The sequence below is a fragment of the Anthonomus grandis genome, chromosome 1, assembly GCF_022605725.1.
Source record: "Anthonomus grandis grandis chromosome 1, icAntGran1.3, whole genome shotgun sequence".
NCBI lineage: Eukaryota > Metazoa > Arthropoda > Insecta > Coleoptera > Curculionidae > Anthonomus > Anthonomus grandis.
This window is the reverse complement of record NC_065546.1, coordinates 44,234,247-44,254,611: the sequence shown is the minus strand read 5'-3', so window position 1 is coordinate 44,254,611 and position 20,365 is coordinate 44,234,247. Positions and strand designations below refer to the sequence as shown.

The window sequence follows — 20,365 nt, the reverse complement described above, 5'->3', positions numbered from 1 at the left end:
CAAAAGCATTCTTCCAGTCAGTTGAGTTAGATACTATTGATTTACTTATAACTTCATTGAATGTTGGTAGAAAGCACTAAATTGACTGGAAGGAATGAAAACACTCCTCTAGAGATAATGACGTTTAACGTTTAGTAACGGTAGAATGCATTTTTATGAACTTTTAGTATGCACTTACTTTTTGGTCAAAATTTAACATTTTTTGTTTAAAACTTCGATGCACGATGGTCTATATGGAGCTTACAATGGACTCTTTAAGTAATCAGCTGAAAATCATCGCAGTACAGTTCTTGATCACACAATCCATCAGGTTCTTGATTTTCATGAGCTAGGTGTCATTTATAGAAGATGAAAGTTGAATGCTTTCGGACCAACGCAATCCTCTTTCCTTTCATCTTCTTTACAGATAGTCTATAAAGCAACTGACTTTTTCAAAGCTTTTGACATACATTACTAAAATCGCTTAGATGAGTTGCTTTCTATTAAGAAACAAAAAAAATACTGCGAAACTGAAGGAAATAATTGTATGTAATAGAGCTAAAAATCGTCAGTTGGTAATTTGAAAAAAATAGCATAAAGCTCTAAAGCAACAACGAGAAATCTGCTAGTGAGTTAGAGCCCAATGCTCTGTATTAGCTTGTAGAACGGACTTAGTTGCCTGGAAGAAATTCCAAGCAGTTGAGTTAGAATTTGGTGCTCTATCACCTTTTTATCAGCCAGTAGAAAATACTTAGCTATTAAGAAATTACAAAAAGATTCTATGAATCAGTTGAGTTATAAACTGATGCACTCAATTGCCTGGAAGGAACAAAAACATTCTTCCACTCAGCTGATTTCGAAACTGCTCTCTATACTCTATGTCAGCAGATAGAAGACACTCAATTACCTGCAAGAAATAAAAACTCTCCCAGATTGTTGAAAGACATAAAAACGCTCTTCCAGATTGCTGATAAAGCCTAGTGCTCCCTATTAGCCTATTAACTCTATAGCTAGTGGAATGTACTCAACTTCCTGGAAGAAGTAATCACAATTCTCAAAATTTCGACAATAATTTTTCAATGGTCTTCTTTAGTGCTTTCTTCTCTTGATGCTCACGACTTAAATATCACTTATAAAAGAGGAAAGTTGATTGCTTTCCAACCAACCCAATCCAAGCAACTTCAAATCCTCTATTTAATTAAGTGAGAGTTTCCACATTCCCTCTATTATCTTTGGAGATATCAAGTAGTGTCTACCAAGTTGATTTAATCTAGGCAATAAAAATATTAACTCTGTCAAAGGCTTTGACAGAGTTAATATTTTTATTGCCTAGATGGAATCTTTTTTAAGTTTTATTAGATAGTTGAATAGTTATAATCTTAAGGAGAGTTAGTAAAATAATCAGAGGCAATATTTTTATTATATTACGGTCCTGTTAAATATCTGATTCTATTTAAAGAAAAGTAATATAATAATAACGCTATAATGATAAAAATGTATTTATAGAAACATGTAAATGAGTTATTTCCTGGACCTATTGAGAAACAAAAAGAGGCACTCTAAACTAAAGGAAATAACTGGACGTAGTAAAGCTGAATGAGTCAGTTTGAAATTTGGAAAAATGGCATATAGCTTTAAAGCAACAAAAGAAATCTGCTGGTGAGCCTAATGCTCTCCCTGTCGGCAAATTATATTTCAGAAATATTACATCTGCAATATTGCATCTTGCAGAAATATTGCACATATATTACTAGTTCATTACAGTCATATTGCATTAATATGTCCGCTTTTTTCATTGCATCCGCAACACTGCTGAAACATTATAGCAATATTTCATGGGGTATGTAACTGTAATATTGCATTAATGTATGTGCTGTATTGTAATAATACTCACGTAATATATCTTTCATTTATATTGCTGCTATATTTTATATTAATTTTACATTGAATCACGGGCCATACAGGAATGTCCTCTCCTTCTGATGGGGGAGCACGCCACTGTCTTCCAGGCCGAAGTATTCGCTGTATTAAAATGCGGACAGAACATCCTAAGCTGCGGACACCGCAATACAGTCGTATCAATATGCTCGGACAGCAGAGCTGCCATTAAGGCTATCACGGCCGCAAAGGTAAGCTCCAAGCTTGTACTAGAGTGCATAAAAGTCCTGAAAAAACTGGTACAGGTTGGCTGCAGGGTCCAGCTCGTCTGGATACCTGGCCACGCAGGCTATGTAGGTAATGAGGAAGCGGACTCTCTTGCCAGACTGAGATCCGCGAATGTACCGATGGGGCCAGAACCCATAGTTGGTATCGCCAAATGCGTTGCGGTCGCGTCAATGAAGGGTCTGCTGGACAAGTGGACCCACCGAAGATGGACTGAGTCCCCTGGTATGAGACAGGCCAAAGCGCACATAGGTGGGCCCTCTGCCTGTCTCACCAAAATTCTACTACGCCTAAAAAGACGCGAAATTCAGCTGCTTCAATTTAGTGACAGGTCTTTTGACCGGTCACTGGCCCTTAAGAAGCCATCTCCATACTATCGGTATTGCGGACAACCCGGAATGCCGATGGTGCTGTGAGGAGGATGAAACCGTTGACCATGTAGTCGGGGAGTATGCAGCACTCACGCGCGCCAGGTTCAAATACTACGTTCAAGGGTAACACTTTCAGTGTACCGAGTGGCTTTAAATCCTTCAGACCAGAGAGCCTTATCGGTTTCTCTAAGGCCGTTGGGCTCTGGTAAACCCCGGTGGGGCATGACGGGTCCATCAGGAGACCTATATGCACAACTGCCTTGGCAGCCCACTGTTCGACAATTCAATTTACATTGAATTTGCAATATTGATAAAATATAACAAAAAGTAATTTACTATAACAGAGTAAAACATACAGGAATTTGTGTTTGATAAATATATATACATCTATATATATGTATATATGTATATATGTATATATATACATATACAGGGTGTCTCACGACGAATAGACGCGATCGATATTTCGGAAACTAATTTTTCAAAAATTTTGAAAATTTGGCAACATGGCACAGTCGATGGGGGCTACACAACTAAAATATTTTGACAGTTGTGACGTTTCCGGTTATACCGGAAGTAGGTGTCAACTTCGTTATTTTAAATGGAACACCCTGTATATTTTTACTTTTTTGGCTTTTACGTGAAATTCTAAGTATATTTTGTGTATAATGTCCTATACCTAAGTGTAACCGTTTTTGACATATTTTTAATTTCATGTGAAAAACTATGTTTATAAGCCCTAACATAATTACCGATTACTCCCTTTTAGTAGCCTTTATTTATTGGTTAGTTTTGGTTTTATTTTAGAGGAAGGACCATTTTAAAAGACTATTTTAAAATTTGGCTAAAAAAAAGATACAGGGTGGTCAAAAACTAGCATTAAAAATTAAAATGAAAAAATCATTAAAAGTCAATTTTTTTAAATGGAAACCCCCTATTTTTATAATTTTTTCATAAAGATAATTAAAAATAAGGTTAACTTTGTATAAGGTTATCTAGTCCGAAAATTGATAGTTTCCGAAATATTGGCAGTTTAAATTTGGCCTAATATTAAAAGCCGTATAATAACACGGCTCAAGGATTGTTGATTAGTTGGGCATGACGGTTGTCATAGTAACCGCTAGAAGCGGCAGTAAGATAATGGATTATAACAGAAATGTACACTTTTTAATTAAATTACACTACGAAGAAAACTTAAATAGCAAGTAACTTATAAATTTAATGCATATAATCCATTGTCTTACTGCCGCTTCTAGCGGTTACTATGACAACCGTCATGCCCAACTAATCAACAATCCTTGAGCCGTGTTATTATACGGCTTTTAATATTAGGCCAAATTTAAACTGCCAATATTTCGGAAACTATCAATTTTCGGACTAGATAACCTTATACAAAGTTAACCTTATTTTTAATTATCTTTATGAAAAAATTATAAAAATAGGGGGTTTCCATTTAAAAAAATTGACTTTTAATGATTTTTTCATTTTAATTTTTAATGCTAGTTTTTGACCACCCTGTATCTTTTTTTTAGCCAAATTTTAAAATAGTCTTTTAAAATGGTCCTTCCTCTAAAATAAAACCAAAACTAACCAATAAATAAAGGCTACTAAAAGGGAGTAATCGGTAATTATGTTAGGGCTTATAAACATAGTTTTTCACATGAAATTAAAAATATGTCAAAAACGGTTACACTTAGGTATAGGACATTATACACAAAATATACTTAGAATTTCACGTAAAAGCCAAAAAAGTAAAAATATACAGGGTGTTCCATTTAAAATAACGAAGTTGACACCTACTTCCGGTATAACCGGAAACGTCACAACTGTCAAAATATTTTAGTTGTGTAGCCCCCATCGACTGTGCCATGTTGCCAAATTTTCAAAATTTTTGAAAAATTAGTTTCCGAAATATCGATCGCGTCTATTCGTCGTGAGACACCCTGTATATATATATACATATATATATATTTCAATATCTCCATATATGTTAAGCACACATCATAAGTAACTTCATTTTAATGGATAGAAAAAAAAACATAAATTGTAAAATCAAGGTTCCTTTCTTAGTAGATCAAAGTTATGGAAAAATCAATAAAAAAATTAAAAATGGGATTGACAATGACTATAACTTAAACTGTTAAAACTGTTCCAAATCGCTGATAAAAATTTACACTCGAACGTCGTTTTATCGACATGTTTATTATTTTTGTTTCTCTCGAAATATTTACAAAAAAAAACAAATAGATACATCTAAATAAATTTTAGGGTATGTTATATATGCGATACATTTTTCATTTAACGGAGAAATGTTGTATATTTATACACCTGGATAATAATTAATAATTGTACTATCTATATATTTTGATTAGTAGTATTATATTTCATTGAAACCCACTTAATAAACATTTGTTTGCAAAATTTAGCAAATATTGAAAAATAAAACGAAAAAGAAAACCTGCTAAAAACATTCTTCCTAACATTTGCCTATATGTTTCAATAAAATGTTCCAAGTAGGTAGCTTTTGAGAAAAATGAATTCATAATAAACCTTGAGGTGCGATACATGTCCGTCAGACCTGACGTCCTAGAAAGGCTCATATATCGAGACTTTTTTTGATTAAAACGTTTTAAACTTTAAATGAAGTTTGTAGAAAACACTTTTTTAAATATTTTCCCATAAGTTTTACTAAAATTGTCCAAGCAGTTTTTGATAAAATTGTATTCATAGTAAGTCATGATGCGATACATGTCCATTAAACCTGACACGTAAAAAGACTGATATATTGAAGCCTTTTTATTAAAGCGTTTTAAACCTTAAATTAAGTTGGTAGAAAACTCTTTTTGAATCTTTTTTTATAAATTTTACTAAAATTCTGCAAGTAGTTTTGGAGAAAATTGAACTCAAAATAATTGATGAGGTGCGATACATGTCTATTAGATCTGATGCGCCAAAAAAAGTGATGAGTCTTTGGATTAAAATATTTTAAACCTTGAATAAAATTTATAGAAAACTTTCTTTTTAATATTTTTTATAAGTTTCACTAAAATTGTCCAAGTAGTTTTTGAGAAAAATGAACTCAAAATAATTCGTGAGCTGCAATACATGTCCATTAGACTTGACGCTCAAAAACCTGATATGTTAAAACCTTCGGATTAAAACGTTTTAAATAAAATTTATAGAAAACTTTTTTTTACTGTTTTTTTCATAAATTTCACTAAAATTATCCGAGCAGTTTTTGAGAAAATTGAATTCATATAGTCAGTCATAAGCTGTGATACATGTCCATTAAACCTGACACCGTAAAAAGGCTGATATATTAAAACCTTTTAAAATTAAAACGTTTTAAACCGTAAATCAAATTAAGAAAATATTTTTTCATAAATTTCACTAAAATTGTCCAAGTTGTTTTTGAAATTGACTTCGATGACGCCTCAAAAAGCCTGATTTGTTAAAAACATTTAATTAAAATGCTTTAAACATTGAATTTAATTTAAAGAAAATACTTTTCCTAATATTCTCCTATATTTTTCATTATAATTGCTTAAGTAGTTTTTAAGAAAATTAATTTTATTGTTTAAGTCACAAGCAGCGATTAGACTTGACTCCTCAAAAAGACTGATATTTTAAAAACCCTAAATTTTAACCAATTTTTGTCAACATCTACTTGGACCCAATGAAATTTTTAATTATTTATTACTAGCACAAAATATTAAAAAAAAATCAAACCAGTTTAAACCGAAAACAAAACAAAGTCTGTGCAGACAGAATAAATTCACTCGAGAATAAAGCATTTGCAAGCAAATGCCAAGGCGATCTGGGTGCCCTGACCAATGAACTGTCTTAAAAGCGGATATGATGTTTTGTAATCAGGAATATGAACTAAAATTTATCATAGTTGTCATAAATTAAATTGAGAAGACGAAGTAATTTTTTTTTTGCAAACCAAGGATCGTTTAATAGAATTTAAGGCGAATTACGTTCACTTTTATATTGTGACCTTGCCTGTGATATAATTTTATTAAGATATATCCTAAGAAGGTTTCTAGCTTATGAATGCGTTGAAAATGACTGGTTATAACTTTCACTGTTCTGGACAACTATTATTGGGTGGATTTGCGTAACAAGTTTTATTAATTTTCTTTGCCAACACCCTTGGCAAGAAAAACACTATTTCAGAGTTAATAATTATAATGATTTAATTGATTTGTTTCAAAACGTTATAGATCATTACATATATTAAGTCATATAGTAATAATTATTTGAATTACTACATTGGGTAAAATTAATTAATATTTTACAATGACCTGACATCAAAGTAAAAATATGCTAAATTTGGTCGTTTCAGTATCATTCAGTAAGTAATGCTGTACCGTTCCAATGTAGGTGTGTAATGCTGGGCGTGCTAAGACAAATTGGATTAAAAAAAATGAAAGAAAAGGTCAACACATTATTGTGCTTAAAATAAATTGAATAGTTTTATAAGGTTAGGGCATTATAAATTTGTATTGTATGATTCACTGAGTCGGTCGTATAAAGCGAATATATTCCGGTATGTCAAGGTTCGTTACTGATATCCGACAAACTGAAAAAAAATCCCTACGTGTATAATCAGTGGGTGGATAAACGAGGTACATAAGTACATACATGCGTATCTTCTCAAGTATCTCTACCATAAATAATCACATTTGATACGTGGTGAATTTTTGCAAACGTTCCCATAAGGCGCAATAGAAAATAAATGATTCGTAGATTGGTACACCGTGTATGTGTCAGTGTAATAAATTTGTGATTTTTTTTTTATAATGGTTTATGGGTCTTTATGGGGTGTATCTTGAGCTTTTGTGTGTTTGTCGTACTTTTTTTGTATTTCTTATATGTAGTTTTTCTCACTACGTACGACCAGAATAATTTTATTACAATCCTTAGTGATATTTGGGTCTGAAATGGTTTATAGTCCACGAAAATTTCTCTACTTAGTTTTCGGACCGCACCTTAAGTAATTAGCATAAAAGAATATGTTTCTTTTCAATGAATTTTTCCCTGTTTACTTTTATAATCGAGCAGATGAATATTTCATCAAATCCAAGCTCATCTAAATCTCAATAATTATTTTGTTTAAGCATATCAAAACTTACTAAAATCGCCATAATAAATTATTCATCTCCTCATATAGAAAAGAGTTTACACTTAATTAATGACAATCAATTTATTTAATCAAATAAAATCAGTAAAGACGATTATCCTATGAAATCGCAGTTGATCAATGCTTTCATTTTGTTGCTCATTCTAATAATCAATAAAGTATTTGCCTCATTACAGGCTTACCAGAGTTTATCCAAATCACAATTTAACCAAAAAACTTATCATTCAATTATAATAACCGTTTAATCAATTCTTAGTTGATCGAGGCTTATCACAATTAAAGCAAACGAGAACCTTTTTATTAGTAAAATTATTATTTAATCACTTCCAGGCGTACCTAAATCATAAACATGATTTTACCTATTTCTGGTCAATAAGACAATTATTTAATCAATTCCTGACTGGTACTAGTCACCGAACTTTTAAGATCAATATAACGATTTTTCGCAAATATTAAGTTCCATTGAGTTTAGTTTTACTCATTCTCATTTACAAAAGTAAATGATCGAGATGAAGAAGAGAAGAAGGATGAAGGGAAGAACAAGAAATAAAATAAAAGTGGCAAGAAGAAACAAAAAAAAATAATAAGCATAAAAAAAGAAAAAGTGACAGAAGAGAAGATGTTGGTGATGATGAGTCGAAAAAAGACAAGGTGAAAAATACAAAAACAGGAGGAAATAGAAGAAGACTAGACTGCATTTTTTTATTATTTTCTTATAGAAACTAGAAGGAGAAGAAAGATTAGAAAAAAAAAAGAAGAAGAATAATTTAATATAAACACGAGGAGAAGGGAGAACAGAAAGAAGGAAAAAGGAAAATAAAAATAATATCAAATGTATGTAACTAATATTGTTTGTTATTTTCAGATCAGTATAAGAAGAAAAAAATAATAAAAAGAATAAGAAGAATGTCTTCAACTGCTTGCACAAAATAAATAAAGAAATAACGAGAAAAAAACAAAGAAGAAGAAGAATATTGACATCAACTTCCTGGACGAAAATAGTCAAAATTATTGCCTTAAGTTATTTATCTGTTCATATAGAAAGAAGCTTTGATCAATGATAATCAGTTCTTAATGAATAATTTTTTTAAATTCTAGGCTTACCAGAATCATCGCAATGATTTCTACATTCATTCATATCCAAAAAAAGTTCTATCTGATCAGTTAATTGTAAAAATCAATTTATTTAATCAATTGAAATCAGTAATATAATTATCTTGTTAAATCTTGATAACTCGAAGTTAATCAATGATTTTATTTTGTTGCTTATCTTCAAATTCAATAAAATAATTCATTCATCAATTACATACAAGCTTACCAGGGTTTAATTCCTGACTGATTTTGGCCGCAGAACTTTTAAAATCAATAAAAGAATTTTTATTGATTTTAAAAGGATGTTTGGATATAAAATGGCTTATAATCCATAAAAATTTTCATATTAAGTTTTCGAACTTTATTTTTGTAATCAGTCAAATGAATATTTTATCAATTCCAGGCATCTGAATCACAATAGTGATTTCGTCCAGGCATATAAAATCAATGGTAATTATGACAATCAATTTATTTAATCAATTGAAGTCAGTAAGATGATTATCTTGTTTAATCTTGATAACTCAAAGTTGATCAATGCTTTCATTTTGCCGCTTTTCCATAAAATGAATCATTTACCAATTACAGGCTTACCAGGGATGACCCATAGGGTTTACCTATAATTCCTGACTGATTTTGGCCGTGGAACTTTTAAAATCAATAAAAGAATTTTTATTGATTTTAAAGGATGTTTAAATATAAAATGGCTTATAGTAGGTTAGTGATGATGAGTCGAAAAAAGACAAGGTGAAAAACACAAAAAAAGGAGGAAATAGAAGAAGACTAGACTGCATTTTTTATTATTTCTTTATACAAACTAGAAAGAGAAAAAAGATCAGAAAAAGAAAGAAAATACAAGAAAAGAAGATGAATAACTTAATATAAACACGAGAAGGAGGGAGAACAGAAAGAAGAAGGAAAATAAAAATAATATCAACTGTCTAGAAGAAATGACTGACAAGGTAACCTATATTTTTTGTTATTTGCAGATCAGTATAGGAAGAAAAAGAATAAGAAGAATGACTTTAACTGACTGCGCGAAATAAATAAAAAAATAAACTGCAATTTTAACTAGAAGGGGAAAAACGAGAAAAAACAAAGAAGAAGAAGAATACTGGCATCAATTGCCTGGACGAAAAGACTGAAAACTATTGCCTTAAGTTATTCATCTGTTCATATAGAAAGAAGCTTTGATCAATGATAATCAATTCTTAATGAATAATTTATTTAAATTCTAGGCTCACCTGAATCATCGCAATGATTTCTATATCCATTCATGCCATTCAAATAAATAAAAAATTGAACGGCAATTTTAACTAGAAGGTAAAAAACTATAAAAAAACAAAGAAGAAGAAGAAGAATACTGACATCAACTTCCTGGACGAAAATACTCAAAATTATTGTTTTAAGTTATTTATCTGTTCATATAGAAAGAAGCTTTGATCAATGATAATCAATTCTTAATGAATATTTTTTTTAAATTCTAGGCGCACCTGAATCATCGCAATGATTTCTACATCCATTCATATCCAAAAAAAGTTCTATCTGATCAATGTTAATTGTGACAATCAGTTTATTTAATCAATTGAAATCACTAAGATGATTATCTTGTTTAATCTTGATAAATTAGAGTTGATCAATGCTTTCATTTTGCTGCTTATCTTCAAATTCTATAAAATTATTCATTCATCAATTACAGGCTTACCAGGGTTTACCCATAATTCCTGACTGATTTTGGCCGTGGAACTTTTAAAATCAATAAAACGATTTTTATTGATTTTAAAGGATGTTTGGATATTATAATCCATAGAAATTTCCGTACTAAGTTTTCGGACTTAATTTTTGTAATCAGTCAAATGAATATTTTATCAATTCCAGGCATCTGAATCACAATAATGATATCGTCCAGGCATATAAGATCAATGGTAATTATGATAATCAATTTATTTAATCAATTGAAATCAGTAAGATGATTATCTTGTTTAATCTTGATAACTCAAAGTTGATCAATGCTTTCATTTTGCTGCTTATCTTCAAATTCCATAAAATGAATCATTCATCAATTACAGGCTTACCAGGGATGACCCATAGGGTTTACCCATAATTCCTGACTGATTTTGGCCGTGAACCTTTTAAAATCAATAAAAGAATTTTTATTGATTTTAAAAGGATGTTTGGATATAAAATGACTTATAATCCATAAAAATTTCCGTATTAAGTTTTTGGACTTTATTTTTGTAATCAATCAAATGAATATTTTATCAATTCCAGACAACTGATTCACAATAATGATTTCGTCCAGGCTTATAAGGACTTGATAAACTCATCACAATAAATTATTCATCTATTTACCTGCAATTCGCACTTCATCAGTGATAATCAATTTATTTAGTCAATTTTTAATGAATTATTTTTTTTTAATTCCAGGCTCTTCTAAATCATCGCAATCATTTCTTCATTCATTCATATTCAAAAAAAGGGCTATCTGGTCAACGTTAATTATGACAATCAATTTATTTAAATAATTAAAATGATTATCTTGTTTAATCTTCATAACTCGGAGTTGATCAATGCTTTCAATTTGCTGTTTATCCAAGGCTTTTTAATAAAAATTCGTGGTCAAAAAACTTATTTAATCAATAAAATATTGCTTTAATAAATTCCCAACTAAACGAGGCTTATTACAATAAAAGTAATTAATTATAGGCTAAATCATAAAAATGATTTTACCTATTCTATTCCTGGTCAAAAAAGATAGGTAGTCAATAAGACAACTATTTAATCAATTCTCGGCTGGTCAAGATTTATTTTATTAATTCCTGACTGGTAACGGTCATAAAACTTTTAAAATCACTAAAAGAATTTTTCACAATTGATAAAAGGTTCATATGGTTTAGTTTAACTCTATTTCATCCATAAGAATGACATGACGAGATGGATATAATGGAGAAAAAAGGATAAAAAGAAGAACGGGAAATGAAATAAGAGTGACAAGAAGGAAGAGAAAAAACAGAAGAAAAAAGAAGAAAAGAAATTTTTTGGTGAAAAAAAAAGGAGAGAATAGAAGAAGAGTAAACTGCATTTTTTCAAAGAACAAGAGAAGACGAGGAATAACTTAATATTCAGAAGGACAGAAGGAACAAAAATAATGATTTTAATTGTTAATTAAAAAAAATTATTGATATTCTAAACTACGTCTTTTTGTTATTTGTAGATGAGTATGAGGAGGAGACAAACAGGAAGAAGAAGAAGAAAAACAAAAAAAAAGTAGAGAAATGAGTTTAACTACCTGGAAAAAGTGAATGAAGAATTAAACTATAATTTTAATTAGAATGAGAAAAACGACGAAGACGAATAATGACATTAACTGCCTGGACAAAATGATTGATGATGATTTGAAGACTGATGGACAAATGACCATCGCAATGATTTTTGCATTCATTCATATTTTTAAAAAAGTTCTACCCGATCAATCCCGATCAATGTTTGGCAAACAATCTATTTATATTCAATGCTTTCATTTTATCGCTTACCTTTATAATCAATAAAATGATTATTTCGTCAATTATATGTTTACTATGATTTACCCAAATCCTACTAACTGACCAAAGAACTTCTCATTCAATAATAACAAAACCTTTCTTTCTTTTCATGAGCCTTTCTTTAAAAAAATCATTGCTTAATTACTTCTAGGCTTACCAAGACTTATCTAAATCATAAATATGCTTTTATCTCTCCCTGATCAAAGAATTGTAAACTGAATAAAATGATGATTTAATCAATTCTCAGCTGAATGACGCTTATCACAAATAAAGCAACCAATTTGTTCATTCTAGATTAATGAATCTCTTCATGAGTTAAATTATTATTTAACCACTTCTAGGCTTACCTAAATCATGAAAATTATAATAATCACCCAATCGAGATTTATTTAATTAATTTCTGGCTGGTCTTGTGATGGTCGTAAAAATTTTAAAATCAATAAAAGGATTTTTCGCATTTGGTAAGTTTCATCTGATGACGAGATAAAGATAAAGAAGAATAACAAAAGAAATAAGAGTGATAAGATAAAACAGAAAAAGAAAAAAATTAAAAGAAAAAAAAATAGTAATTAAAAAAAAATAATAATAAAAAAAAATAAAGATTTTTTTGGTGAGGATGAAACGAAAAAGAACAAGGTGAAAAACATGTAAAAGGTGAGAAAAGAATAAGCAATAGCTGATCAATGTTTATTATGACAATCAATTTATTTAATCAATTAAAATCACTAAGTTGATTATGCTATGAACGCGTAGTTGATCAATGCTTTTATTTTATTGCTTACCTTCATAATCAATAAAGCCCATAAGTTACATGCTTACCAGGGTTTACGCAAATCTTAATCTGTACAAAGAACCTTTTATTTAATAATAACAAATGTTTTAATCAATTCCAGGTTTACCAGGGCTTACCTAAATTATATACATGCTTTCACCCATTTTTGATCAAAGAACTGAGGTAATCAATAAGATAATGACCTAATCAATTCTCATCTAAACGAAACTTATTTCAGTCAAAGTAAATGGTTTCTTTATTCCAGATTAATAAATTTTTTTCATTAATAATATTATTATTTAATTCATTACCAGCTTACCTAAATCATAAACATGATTTTACCTATTTCTGGCAAAAAAATTATATAGGCAATAAGATAATTATATAATCAATTCTTAGCTGATCAAGATTTATTTAATCAATTCCTGACTGGATGTACAAGTTTTAAAATCAATAAAACAATTTTTTGCATTTTTTGATTAAAGTTTCATAGGGTTTAGTTTTACTCATTCTTATCTATGAGAATGAGATGACGAGATGAAGACAAATGAGAGAAGAAGAAAAAGGATAAGGTAAAGAATACGATAAAGAAAGAGTGAACTGAAACTGAACACAACGACTAGAAAGAGAAAAGGGACAAGAAAAGAAGCAGAAAGAGGAAAGGGGAAAATACGAAGAGAAATTAATTTAACTGCCTGGGCGAAATAAATACAAAATAATTTTAATTAGAAGGAGGAAAAGAATATTAAATTAAATGAAAAATAAAATATATAATAAAAAGGAGCAAAAGAGCAAAAAAACAAAAAAGAAAAAGAAGCTAAAAAAAGAGAAATGACTTTAACTCTCTGAATGAAATAACTAAGAAACTGATCTACATTTTTTAATTATTTGTAGATTAGCATGAGGAAGAAGAAGAACAATTCAACTGTCTTGACAAAATGACTGATCAAAACCTCGTATAAACAGAATCATTTTATTGTAATTCACAATGACATTTGGATCTGAAATGGCTTATAATGCATAAAATCGACGATAAAAAGCCCGTCTTAAAACGTCTCTATATCGACAAACCAATTACGCTAATCCAATTTTAATAATTTTCAACTTTCACAGAACACACGACGTCCTTGGCGCACGCGGTCGTACATTAAACAACAATTGAGCAACGACCAGGTACCACGTTTAATTAACAATGTTATCGCGAGATATGAAATTACCCACGCCAATGAAAAATCGTATCTTGATTCTTTTCACTCCTTTTATTTAAATCTTAAACTGTAAAACCCTCATCGGGTTCCGGACTCTTAAAAAGTCAAAAGCCTTTCGCAGATTCGCGAATACATCCTGATTTCAATGAGAACCTTTTAGAAGGTGGTACCGATCAAGCACCACTGAAGGACCCGATAAAGTGGTATTACCCCGCAACTTATTGTTATCAAGGTCGTTACCCACCCAAATGGACCCATTTAAAGGTCATCCACTGTTTGTTCGAGAGAGGTAGAATTCAATTAGACTACTCATGGTTTAAGGGTTTTTAAGAGGCCATTAAACGCTGCCATTCAAATTAAATATACGTGATTTAAAACGACATTTATGTGCTTCAGTGTGAAAAAGTGACTTTAAGTGCAATTGTATAACTGGAGGCCAAACTTTTTTTTTGTAGAATTTTAGATGATAAAGAAGTTTTGGTTAATCCATGTGATAAACCCTAAGAAAATAGACAATTTTCTTTAGATTTTCATGAAATCACCAAGGAGTATCAGGTCAGCTATTAAGGTCATCACAATGAAATGTAGGAGCAAGCTGGATAAAGGCATTATGATATTTCTTCAGAAAGCAGATTACGTATTTTTAATATTTGTCTTACGGGATAAAGTAACCAAGAACAGTCTCAATAGTTATAAATAACCTAACCTTAGGAATCTGATCTACTTTAGGAAACTCAAGAAATACAGTTTCTGACCCGAAAATTTATTCACTTAAAGCTGGATCTCGATTTCTATAAAGCTGTCTCAAGATATTCTATTCAAGAACCTCACAAGGAACAAGAACAGATATAACAGTTACTATTAGACAAATTGAAGTTTGTTTTTGAATGTTTGTTATGAGAAAGAAGAAGACGAAGAAAAAAGAAAACGAGAAAGTAAAGAAAGAAATTGCTCATATCAAATAAAGACTGCAAAGTTCTTGACCGGATAATTATTTACTGACGAATTTATTGAGAAACTCCAGCAAGGTTAATTAAAGCCATATCGGTACTAAATGCTAGATCGCCCAACTATTAAATGACTTCCTGACAATTGTTTCCAGAAACTTAAAGTTGAATCCAGATATAGACTTCAAAGTCTGGTGAACTATTGTCTCTGAATAATTTCCTACTAATATAATATCTACCCCTATTATTTTCCACTGGGACATAACCTGTCTAAAGAAACAGCTGTTCCGTAATTTTTTAAGAGTTATCTTTGGTAAATCTCTAACTATTGGGATCCAATCTTTCCAGGTTATCAAGCAACTAACAAAAATAGACAGTATTTAATCTTGAAAGAGTATAATATGATTTTGAGGCATTGATTAGGAGTCCATAGATGTGAGAATATATACGAACGGTGCCAGTTACTAAAATAGTCCTAAAGATCCTGTAAACAGGTCTAAAATAACTTTGCTTGCCAATTACTGCGAAGAATTGCGAGTCATCAGCAAAAAATGTCTGAAGCATCGAGCGCAAATCAATAGCTAATAGCAATTAGACTAGATATGAAAAATCTGAGTAACTGCAACAGTACTGGAAAGCCTATAAGAAAATCAGAAATACCTTTCAATGGATTGACTGAGAACTTCCACAAATCCCTGCAATGTGTATCTACCCTAATAGTGCCATTGATGAACTGTGTGTTATCAACAAATAGAATCACGTTCTTGACCAAGTAAAACAAGTAAGAACAGTGTCATTACTTGATATAATACTGAAGATCCCTGTAGATAGAGTAATTGAGAACAGCCTAAATGACTTTTGTTGTTATTCAAGTTCTAGTTCAGTGAGTTCAGTGATTTTAAATGACATTTACGTACTTAGAAATAAGACTGACTTTAAGTGCTTAACTAGAAAGCTCCAGGTCAAACTTTTTTGTAAAGTTACTGATAATAAACAAGTGGGTTAATAAACTTGATGAAACCTCAGAAAATGTAAGTTTTCTCATCACAGATCTCCCATAGAAGGATATCATAGGATCATCATAGTAAAATGAATGAGTTGGAGCAAAAGAGTTAGAGAAGAGGCGTTGTGATCTTTTTCCTTCAGAAAGCAGAATATGTGCCTTGCTCATACAAGTCACTTCCTGAGAGTCAGTAATCAAGAATACCCTGAATGTCTTATGTACAATCATATAGAATACTTCTTATCATCCTCCTCATCTGATGGACACTCATCTATTGAGATGTATATTCAAGGAACGCCAAGAAAAAGGAAAAAAAAAGGGGAATAAAAGAAGAGGAGAAAAAAGTGACTTAAAATAAGTACTGTAATAGTAAAATAAGTAAAATAAGTAATCTACAAAGACTGCAAACATTTCGACCAGAAAATGATTTAGTGATGACTTCATTAAAGACACTTGAAGCCATATTAGAACCAGATCTTCTAACTGTTGAATGACTTCTTGACAATTGCAGAAACTAAAAGTTGTATTTAGACATTGATTCCAAAGTTGTGTGAATTGAAATCCCTATTTTGGTATCTATATCTGCACCATTTATTTGTATACCCGTGAGTTTCAAGTTTCATACGAAAAAACTTTTATTTCTTGATACAGTTATCCAAGAGTCTAATTCTTTAATATCGACTTGTTCTAGATGTGAACCTTTTGGTCCTTTCTTTTTCCACTGAGCCACTGACACTAGCCTAGAACCTTCTATCTAAACAAACAATTATTCGTGAATTTTCCAAGAGATATATTTGGTTAACTTTTCAGAAAGAGAAGGGGAGTTATATTGGGTTGAATCTTTTGAAGTTATCAAGGAACATAAAAATAGACTGTATTTCATCCTGAAAGGGAATAAGATGATCTTAAGGCGTTAATCAGGAGTCAATAGTAGTTAGAACAAGTACGAGCGTTTCCAGTGACTAAAATGGTCCTGACTAAGAAAGTCTAAAAAACCTTTAATTACTGTGAGGAATCATCGGAAAATAAATGTCTAAAGCATTGAATGTTTGTCAAGAGCTAATAGAAGTTAGACCAGATATGAAAAATGTTGGTTACTGTAAAAGTATTGGATAGAGCCTGTAAGAAAATCTGAATTTACTTTAACTGGATTGACTCCGAGCCTTTACAAATATAGGCATAAGATTGTGTATATATCAGCAATTTCTACTTTACCAAATACATAGAGGAACTGAGTGTTATCACCGAAGAGAAACGCCTAAGAAACCACCAAACTCTTGACCAAGTAAAGCAAGTAAGAACGATACTTAGAACAGTGTTGATATAACACTGAAGATCCTGGTAGATAAAATAATTAAGAATAGAATCACTTCAAGATCTAATGATAAAATTTTTGGATCCTGACCAGAAAAATCACTTAGAGTCCCTTCAGTAGAGTAATGTGTTCACTTTCTGGATGGCTTACTGGATCTCGGTTTCCAGAAAGCTGTCTCAATTTAATTTACTTAAAAACTTAGACACTTTAATGACACGTAACAGAAAATATTCCAGGGACACTAAAAAATTTACAAGCAAGAAGTACAGATGTAACACTTTCAATATGTCACTAGTAGAACTAGAGACATTCTGAAATTTGTTCTTTTTGTATGTGAAGCAGACAAAGAAGAAAAAAGAGAAAGAATGGCTTTTATCAACATATTGTATCTGATCCTGGAGGAGAATAAGATTATCCTGAGGCGTTGATCAGTAGTCAATAGCAGTTAAAATGAATATAAACGGTCTGTAAGAAAGTTTGCCTATAAATTGCAATAAGGAATTGCGTATCATAAACAAAAGGAATATCTGAATCTCGACCTGATTGCAGTTAAACTAGATATAACTTATTTCGATAACTGGAGAGCCTGTAAGAAAGTCTAGAATAATTTTCCTTTGATTGATTGAGATTTCCTATAAATCCTTGCAGTGGTTTGCCTATAAAAGCTTATGTGGCTATATGAACAACCTCTACTCTAACAAATGCATTGAGAAACTATGTGTCATCAACAAAGAGAATCGTTTAGGAAAGTACAGGGTCTTGACCAAATAAAACAAGTAAGAACAGTTACATTACTCATTATGATAGGGTAACTGAGAACAGCCTAAACGACTTTTGTCGCTATTCAAATTCTAGGTCAGTGACTTAAAACTACATTTACGTACTTAAGAATAAAACTGACATTAAGTGTAATCGTATAACTAGAAAGCTCCAGGCCAAACTTTTTTGTAAAATTACTAATAATAAAAAAGTGGGTTAATGTGTTGATGCAACCTGAGATAATGCTAGTTTTCTCATCACAGATCCACCAAGGGAACCAGAACAGCTACCAAGGGATCATCATAGTAAAATGAATGAGTTGGAGCAAGATAGAGAAGAACGCTCTTTTTCCTTCAGAAAGCAGCATATGGACCTTGCTCATATAAGTTACTTTTTTGTATGGGAAGAAGAAGACGAAGAAGAGAAAGAAAAAGGAAAAAGAGGGAGTAAAAGAAGAGGAGGAAAAAGAGAAAGAAAAGTAACTTAAAACAAATAAAGACTTCAAAGATTCCGATTGATGATGACTTCATTAAAGACACTCGAAGCCATATTAGAACCAGATTTTCTAATTGTTGAATGACTTCTTGACAATTGCAGAAACTGAAAGTTGTATCAAGACATTGATTCCAAAGTTGTATGAAATGGAATCCCCATTTTGGTATCTATATCTGCACCATTTATTTGTCTACCCATGAGTTTCCTACCAAAAACTTTTATTTCTGGATACAGATATTCAAGAGTTTAATTCTTTAATATCGACGTGTTCTAGATGTGAACCTTTTGGACCTTTCTTTTTCCACTAAGACATAGCCTAGAACCTTCTATCTAAACAAACAATTATTCGTGAATTTTCCAAGAGTTATATTTGGTTAACTTTTCAGAAAAGAGGAGGGGAGTTATATTAGGTTGAATCCTTTCAAGTTATCAAGGAACATAAAAATAGACTGTATTTCATCCTGAAAGGGAATAAGATGATCTTAGGGCGTTAATCAGGAGTCAATAGTAGTTAGAACAAGTACGAGCGTTTCCAGTGACTAAAATGGTCCTGACTAAGAAAGTCTAAAAAACCTTTAATTACTGTGAGGAATCATCGGAAAAACAAATGTCTAAAGCATTGAAAGTTTGTCAAGAGCTAATAGAAGTTAGACTAAATATGAAAAATGTTAGTTACTGTAACAGTATTGGATGAAGCCTGTAAGAAAATCTGAATTTACTTTCACTGAATTGACTGCGAGCCTTTACAAATATAGGCATAAGATTGTGTATATATCAACTATTTCTATTGTAGTATTATGACCGAAGAGAAACGCCTAAGAAACCGCCAAACTCTTGACCAAGTAAAGCAAGTAAGAACGATACTTAGAACATTGTTGATATAACACTAAAGATCCTGGTAGATAAAATAATCAAGAACAGAATCACTTCTCGACAGCCGACTAAAATTCATGATCTAATGATCAAATTTTTGGATCCTGACCAGAGAAACCACTTAGACTCCCTTCAGTAAAGTAATGTGTTCACCTTCTGGATGGCTTACTGGATCTCGATTTCCAGAAAGCCGTCTCAAGTTAATCTACTTAAAAACTAAGATACTTTAATGACATATTACAGAAAATATTCCAGGGACCAGGGAAAAATTACAAGCAAGAAGGACAGATATAACACTTTCAATAGGTCACTAGTAGAACTAGAGACATTTTGAAATTTGTTCTTTTTGTGTGTGAAGCAGACGAAGAAGAAAAAAGAGAAAAAATGGCTTATATCAACATATTGTATCTGATCCTGGAGGAGAATAAGATTATCCTGAGGCGTTGATCAGTAGTCAATAGCAGTTAAAATGGGTATAAACGGTCTGTAAGGAAGTCTGCAAGAGTTTGCCTATAAATTGCAGTAAGGAATTGCGTGTCACAAGCAAAAGAAATATCTGAAGCTCAACCTAATTGCAGTTAAACTAGATATGACTGATTTCGATAACTGGAGAGCCTGTAAGAAAATCTAGAATAATTTTCCTTGGATTGACTGAGAACTTCTAGAAATGTCTGCAATGGTTTGCCTATAAAAGCTCTTAAAC

At 31.1% G+C, this 20,365-nt stretch overlaps 1 protein-coding gene across 3 annotated transcripts in view; it reads right to left on the bottom strand.

Annotated features, from left to right (window-relative positions):
* Positions 1-20,365, bottom strand: part of LOC126743151 (chitin synthase chs-2) — a 76,021-nt gene that overhangs the window by 14,829 nt on the left and 40,827 nt on the right. The gene's annotated exons all lie outside the window — the stretch shown is intronic.